The sequence below is a fragment of the Neofelis nebulosa genome, chromosome 16 (assembly GCF_028018385.1).
Source record: "Neofelis nebulosa isolate mNeoNeb1 chromosome 16, mNeoNeb1.pri, whole genome shotgun sequence".
Lineage (NCBI taxonomy): Eukaryota > Metazoa > Chordata > Mammalia > Carnivora > Felidae > Neofelis > Neofelis nebulosa.
The window spans coordinates 57,549,500-57,557,340 of NC_080797.1; the positions used below are offsets into that span (position 1 = coordinate 57,549,500).

The 7,841-nt window shown below is 48.8% G+C and overlaps 1 long non-coding RNA gene across 1 annotated transcript; it reads right to left on the reverse strand.

Moving 5' to 3' along the window:
- Positions 1-461: 461 nt before the first annotated feature.
- On the reverse strand, positions 462-2,158 carry LOC131497395 (uncharacterized). Its single transcript, XR_009254944.1, has 2 exons — positions 1,895-2,158; positions 462-1,248 (listed from the first exon to the last, which is right to left on the reverse strand). It is a non-coding gene; the product is annotated as an uncharacterized LOC131497395 (long non-coding RNA).
- Positions 2,159-7,841: the final 5,683 nt, after the last annotated feature.

Below are 7,841 nucleotides of genomic sequence, written 5' to 3' on the forward strand. Positions count from 1 at the left end.
CCTTGTCAAGAGGTGGCCTGTGGGAGCAAGGGGGCACTCCCAAGTGACTGCTGGGGAAAACGTCATGGCGGGGTGCCCACTGGAGATCTCACGGGGAGCGCATCACCCACGCCGAAGAGCCATACAGCACAGTGAAACCCATGAGAGGGGCCCCCAGAGGCCCCCCAAAATGTGACTAGAGAAAAGTCCTCTTTTTTTGAATAGCCTCTGACCCCATCTTGCTCCAAAACCAAATCATGACAGCATCTGTCAAGTAGAAACATCTATGCCCCCAATCTGTTCTCCAAAAGCTCATTCTCTTTCTGGAAGGATCAGGAATCATCAGGGGAGGTGGAAAAAGAAAAGAACCCAACCACACTGGCATTACCCACTCCAGGCTTCCAGGGAGGCTGGAAAGTTCCAAGTTTTAAGAATTACGAGAGACTGGACATTTTATCGCTGAAATCAGACCATTTAAGGACTAGCAGTGACCAAAGGGGTTTTAATTTCCTGAAAGTGACAAGAAATGGAGAGACCTGCCTGAGATACCATCTGTGGGTGGGGAGACAGGGTTGATAGACTGGATTTGTCAGATAGTCCTGAGAGGGAGAAAAAAATGGAAGTTGTTTTACAATTGTACACTATCAAGTTCCATTCTGTCAACATCGTGGTTATTTTCGTCTGTTGTTCTTTCTCCTCTGGGGAGCAGGTAGGGTGAGGGGTGAGGGGTGCTAACCCTGGTGCAGGTCGAGGATTGTTTGATGAACAGGCTGTTTCATACGTGTAGGGCCAGAAGCTGCCAAGGCTGATGACCCGTGAGCAGAAGAGAGAAGGCAAAGATCAGAAAAATAGAGGGGAAAGAGAAGAGAGCCAGGCCATGATGGAAACAAAGGGCTTGGTTCCGCCGTGTGCACCACTGAGATGCCCAAGATGCAGACTGCTCCACGACAGAACATTCTGGAATGAGGGACGCCAACTAGCAAAGGCCTGAGAATGGGGGAGCGGAGCAGTCCTCCGGAGGGATGTGTTGCAGGAGAAATCACCCAGCACTGAAAGGTCATCAGAAGGGTTGCCCGGAAGAGGATGGGGAGAAGGGCCCCGGCTTGTATCAGTTAGAAACCACCGAGATTGTGCCGCAGGAACAATCAACCAGCATGTCTCGGTGGCTTGAGAGGTTTCCTGCCCAGGCTGGCCGGGGCTGTGCTCTGCACCGTCCTCACCCTGGGACCCGGCATGAAGGGGCAGCGACTACTGGAACATGATCCGTGGCTGCGGCAGGGGGAAAAGAACATGTAGTGTGTTGTACATGGGCTCACCTCTATTCCTGTGGCTTTGGCCAAAGCCGATGACCTGGGAGCACCTTTTCAGAAAGATGGGAAAGAGTAACCGGAAACTAGTGAGCAATGAGGCAGTGTGTCCCCAGTGCCTGGGGAGAAGAGGGAGGCCCTGCTGACATGGAACCAGAGGATGTCGTTGGGCTGACGAAGGTGGACTGAACTACCTACCAGGGCCGGGGAGCATACCACGGGCTGCTCACCAAGCCAACAGCCCCTGCACCAAATGTGATGCCAACCCCCCAGAGAGAGGATGAGGGGCAGGATCTGTGATCCCTGGCCTCCTGGGAGTCAAAGTCAAGGCCATGTGTACCCTGACGGCTCCTCACGATGAGCTGAAACCGGGGTCAGCGTGCGCAAGGGGAAAGAGCCCTGGACTTGGAGTCGGAACCTCGGTTGAGTTTATTCCTCCCTTTCACTTTCTCTGTCTCATTCAGGTCTTATCATTGCAAAGGACTAACTTCATTAAAACAGAGAATGTCCCAAAGTAGAGGGACAGAAAAATATCGGATGGATGCCAAGGCCCCACAGGGACTGGAAATCACGGACCGAGGTTCCTGTCCATTGCTACCGTCACTCACCCTGCTTTTCTACTTGTCTGCAGCCTTCTTCTTTCCTCTCTGAGAGGGCCTCCCTGCTTCATTTCCATCCATGCCTGCTCCCCTGCTCCAGATGGGGCCCCCACAGGCCTCCTCCTCTCAAACACAGCTTGAAGTGCAGTGCCTGCAGCTAACTTGTCTCCAGGACAGAGAACGTGACTGGCCTGGACTGAGCCAGGAATCCACGGCTGGTCCAGTTGGCTGTGCCTGGGGTAGGGGTCGGGCATGTGTCCGTTTGGTAAGGACTATGCGAGTGGACTGTCTGCCAGTGGATGCAGACCAGTGGGCATTGCGACTTCATGGAGCAGCTGCAAAGTGACAGTCACCTGATTGTCACATCCTTGCGCTCAGTGGTACTTCCGTATGGTGTCCCTTGAACCCAAAACATCAGGTGAAGCAAACGCATTGTAAAAGTGATTTCTGTATGCTGCGTCAGCTGGAAAGTTCTGCCACAGGGTACAAGACCAGCCCACTAACCACATGTTTTAGGAGGAACCTCCTCTTGTTCAGGCTGCTACACATATTGTACTTCAGATGTTTGTTGCAAAGTCAGGCGCCGGGGGCAGACCCACTCTTAAATTTGGGGGACTCAAGCACAAAAGCAAATGGAGGCCGGTAGACCTTAAGTTTAAATATTCAAGGGGCAAAAATCAAGTCCTTCCCAAATAAATAGAATATGTTCTGTCCTCTTGCCTTGAAGAATATATCTTTATAAATTTCTATCATACCTATCTTTCTAGATACAGGTATATCTATATCTATATCTATATCTATCTATCTATCTATATATATATAGCTACATGTGTGTATAAAATGTATACATTTAGAGTTTTACATGTGAAAATATATAATGTTTATATATAAAGTCTTGCCACACATATATATGCATATATATGTATACACACACACACACATATATAATTTTATACACACATCTTGCTTTATATATACATACAATCTGGCTGTGGTTTGTATATGACTGAAGGCAAAATATCAAAGATGACTACATTCAATTTTTATTGCTCACGTGTGGCTGTTCTGTTGGTGATACAGTGAGATTCAGATGAGTAATAAAATAAAAACATGCATTACTTATAAATATACATTTATTATATAAAATTTATTTTTCTTGCTTTCATTTCAGCAAAGACACTAATTGCCTTCTAATAGTCAATATATTCACCTAAGACGTGTTTTATTGGCAGTCATAGCAAATCAGATGACTTCTCCTGAGTATTTGTAATTCTTACTCTTTTATTATTATTATTAATTCCAGTTTGGACAGATTGCTCTGCTGAGACAGTAGCAACTAAAATTGTCGATAAACACATTAATGAAAATAATTCTTAGTTTCAGAAGAAGACCATGAATTTTACCTATTGTGTTCAGACACTGCAAAGGGCCTATATGTGATAGGTCATTGTCTCAAAAGATATTATTAAATATGTAAGTGTCACCAAAAATTACTATCTGTGATGGTTAATTGTATGTGTCAACTTGATGGCCCGAGAGCTGGTACATGTGATTTCTGGGTGTGACTGTGTGGGTGTTCTGGAAGAGATTAGCATTTGGATCAGTCAACTGAGTAAAGAAAGAGGCTGTCACTGATGCAGGTGGACATTGTCCAACCTGTTGACGGGTTAAATCGAACAAAAAGCCAGAGGGAGGGTGAATTTTCTCCCTTTGCTTGATCTAGGGCGTCCGTCTTCTCCTGCCTTGGACACCACCACTAGCTTTCCTCTTCTGCTTGTAGACAGCAGACTCTGGGACCTCTTGGCTTCCATAGTTGCATGAGCCAAACCTTATTATAAATCTCCTCTTCTATAAACCCCTAATATCTTATGGGTTCTGTTCCGAACCCCAATACGCTATCACTTATGTTATGATTGTCACTAACTCCTGTTTATATAGACACACACATACACACTATCCACACACATTTCAGAATAAAGTTATTTCTTATTGCGACATGATCTTCAGCCGCCTCTCTTACGTTTGTGATTTTGTAAACACCGCACCAAGTCATGGGTTCTGCCAGAACGACACATGACAGCAAAAGAAACAATAGCTTGGACCTTCTCTTTAAGCAGGAATCAATTGTTGCCCTACCGTCTGAGAAGAGGGATTTGAAAAGTTCATGACTTTCCCTTTTTGCTAACCCCAAGGCTTCTGCAGTTCATACCCTCCACGGTCTCTATCTGCACGGCCACACAGCAGCACACGCCTGCCTCGAATTCCAACACAGCTTCCTTTGGTTCGGAGGCCACGGGGTGAGAGATGGGCAGGAGTGTGTCCGGGGACCAGACACTGTCAATCACAAAACAGATGCTTAGGGTTCCAGGTAGTTCTATGTAGGTGCTGGTCAGTGGATCTGGAGGGCAGACTACAGAGGAGCATTTCACCACATTTATTTTTGAGCTGTGTGTTGTATGTGCGGCCTTCTAGAAACGTGGTTGCCAGAAACGTCGTTTCTGATGCCAGCCAGGGAAGGAAGCTGGCTGCTGTCACTCCAGCTGGAGGACACAAGAGGGACATGAGAAAGTCCCAAGGAGGAAAGTGTCTTCACTTTGTCCACTGTTAGCACTAGGATAATGTGTGGCCCCAGGAAATGAATCCATCAGACTCTGACTCCTGGTTCTTCTTGGGCCCAGGAAGGACAGGGATGGGAGGATCCAGGGTCACTGAGAGAATCACGCAGCAGCTCCCTGAGCACTGACCCACCTGGAGCCCAGCACAAGAGTCTGCAGCATGTGTCTTCAGGACTAGTGGGGCCTCTCAGAGGCTTCTGATGAACAGAAGCAGGGTTTTAGAGAAGAATTGTACCTTTCAATGGATATCGCTGGGAGACTGAATGCTGTAGTCAGTCACTCAGCGCCCTTTGTTGAGTGATGACATCTACCAGATCGGTGCTAGGTTTGGATGATCTTGAAAGGAAAATTCGTCTCAGCTCTCAGGGAGTTTGTGGGAGAATGGGGGTGGAGGGGGGCAGCCATTAATGAAGAAATGTTGCTTGATGTGATGTCCACCTAAGTGTGCCAGAATGAAAATGCACAGTGGGAAGGTGTTGGGCCTCACCTTCCGGGGGCGCCTGGGTGGCTCGGTCGGTTGAGCTCTGACTCTTGGTTTCAGCCCAGGTCACGATCCCAGGGTTGTGGGATGGAGCTCAATGTCGGGCTCTCTGCTGAGTGTGGAGGCTGCTTGAGATTCTCTTCTCTCTCTCTCTCTCTCTCTCTCTCTCTCTCTCTCTCTTTCTCTCTCCTCCTCCTCCTCCTCCTCTTCCTCCTCTATCCCTGCTCTGCTCACATGCCCTGTCTCTCCCTTTCCAAAAAAAAAAAAAAAAAAAAAAAAGGGTGCGGGGTGGGGAATGCCTGGGTGGCTCAGTCAGTCAAGTGTTTGACAAGGTCGTAATCTTGCGGTTCATGAGTTGAAGCCCCGCATCTACCTCTGTGCTGTCAGCTCAGAGCCTAGAGTCTGCTTCAGACTCTGTGCCTTTCTCTCTGCCCCTCCCCTGCTTGCGCTGTCTCTCTCTCAAAAATAAACGTTAAAAAAATAAAAATAAAAGGAACAAAGGAAGAAAGAAAGAGAGAGAGAGAAAGAAAGAAGGAAGGAAGGAAGGAAGGAAGGAAGGAAGGAAGGAAGGAAGGAAAAGAAAGAAAAAAAGAAAGATCTGCTCTGATCTTACTTAGCACGTGGTGAATGCTCAGGCCAGCCAATGGGCAACTCTGCTTTCTATTCCCCTTTTAATTGAACAACCACACCCCAGCAATCTGCCTGGGGCAATCTGAACACACTTGACCGATGAACATGCCGTAGCCTTCTAACAGACCGATGGGACGAGTGGCACAGCCCTTCACTAGGCCGTAGCACCTGACCAGGGGCCATCGGCAGCTCTCCAGGCACTTCCAGTTAGTGAGTGCTGACCCTGTCCAGTGCTGTTGGCACAGCCAACCCTAGCCCTCAGACAGCTGCTGGCAGATACAGCAGTGGGACTTCAGGAACCAGTCCTTCAGATGACGAGTCCTTTCTGTAGCATTGTCTAACAAATGCCCCTTGTCACTAGAAAATGGTTGTGCTGGTGGCTTTAAGGTTAAGAGCTTGGGGATGAGTCCCCACACATAGACTGGGGGGGGGCGGGGATCTATGTCAGACCAGAGCTCAAACTCCCCTTTTGCCAGCTGTAGCCAAAACGTGCCCTCCCCTGTCCTGCCGTGTGTGTGAACTCCCTGCACAAGAGCTGGGGTTTACTTTCTTGCACTTGCACCCAGGAGAGGTTTCTGGGCACCCCTCCCCGCCCCGGCTGGGAAGGGCACCCCCTCGCCCTGGCCACAGGGGACTCTTCTGGCTAGGAACTTTACCAGACCAAATCTGTGCACTAAGCCGAGGTGGCACCCCAGAGAAATACCCAGAAAGACCCAAAATCAGGCAGAAACTGTCCCCAGTGCAAGATACCGTATTAGCTTCCTGCTGCTGCTGTATGTAACAAATTACCACAAACCGAGTGGCTCAATACAACACAAGTTTACGCTCTTGTAGTTCCAGAAGTCAGAAGTCTGATGTGGGTTTCACTGGGCTACAACCAACGTGAGACCAAGGACACTGCTCTCCCGGAGAGGTTCTGGGGAGAATGTGTTCGTGGCCTTTTCTGGCTGCTGGTGGTCCCCAGCATTGCTTGGGTTGTGCCTCCATCACCATCATCTCTTCTTTTCATCTGTTCCTCCTCTTCTGTGGTCCACGCTCCCTGTGCCTTCCTCTTAGGAGGACACTATTTATGACACTGCCCCCCAACCCCCTGGATAATCCAGAGTAATCTTATCCCTAAAATCCTTAATCTAATCCTACTGGCAAAGTCCGTGTTATATAAAGTAACATTCACAAACTTCAGGGATTAGGGCCAATGTGCTTTGGGAGCTATTGTTTAGCTGTATCTGCTCTTTATCTGATATTCATGTTTGAGCAAACCCCCTGCCTTAGACGCTGGACTCCTTCTGATAAAAAATGTCAATGGCAATTAGACCCAGCGGCCACCCTTCCAGAGCTTGTGTTTGTTCTGAAAAATAGTAATTCCTGAGAGCGGCACGCTCTGTTTCGTGGAGGAAAGTTTTATTAATGACAAGGAAGAGGGGCTTTACAGAATTAAACAGTCAGAGTACACATAAAGAGGGGGAGAAGTACAGAGAAGAACAAAGAAGGGTTAGTACAGCAAATTGGGTTCTCGCAACATCCAACCTTCTGGCTGGGGAAGGCCCGCAGTGAATGACTGGTTCGAGTCCCCACTGAGGGTCCTGAGCAGAGCATCTTCCCCTCAGGTGAGGCTTCCAACTAACTATTCCCACCAGGGCAATATGTATACTACCTGTGTGTGATCCGTGGTGCATCATTCAGCGGACCTACGTGCAGTCCTGAGCAAACTGGGTTTTTTTTCTCATTGTATCTCACAATCTGAGGAGCCTGGGTGTTTGTTCATTCCTCTCCCCTCCCAGATCCATCCCAGGGGGCCAGCCTGGTCTGGCTCCAGGAGGAATGTGAGGACCACGAACCCTCTTGGGGTCAGGAACAGAAGGGCCAGTTCTGATCCCGAGGCCAGATACGGAGCGCAAGCCAGCTAAGACCCTCGTGATCGTGTGCGTGCAACTCTGAGCAGAAATGCATGACATGTCACACAAACAAGTTCTATACAGAACAGCGTTCCAGCTGGGGACACAGATGCGTCCACAGTCAGCTGTCCTCAGGAGCTCCTCAGGAACTCAGCCAGGGGCTGGGCGGTGGCCTCCCAGGGGATGTAGTGACCAGACCTGGCCTGCTTCTACTTGGGTGACTTTGGGGCATGCCTGTGACTTTATGGGAATGTCCAGAGCTCAGTTGCTGGGAACCTTCACCTGGTGAATTTACAAAGAATCCCCTCTCTCTCCATATCTGACCCTCCACCTAG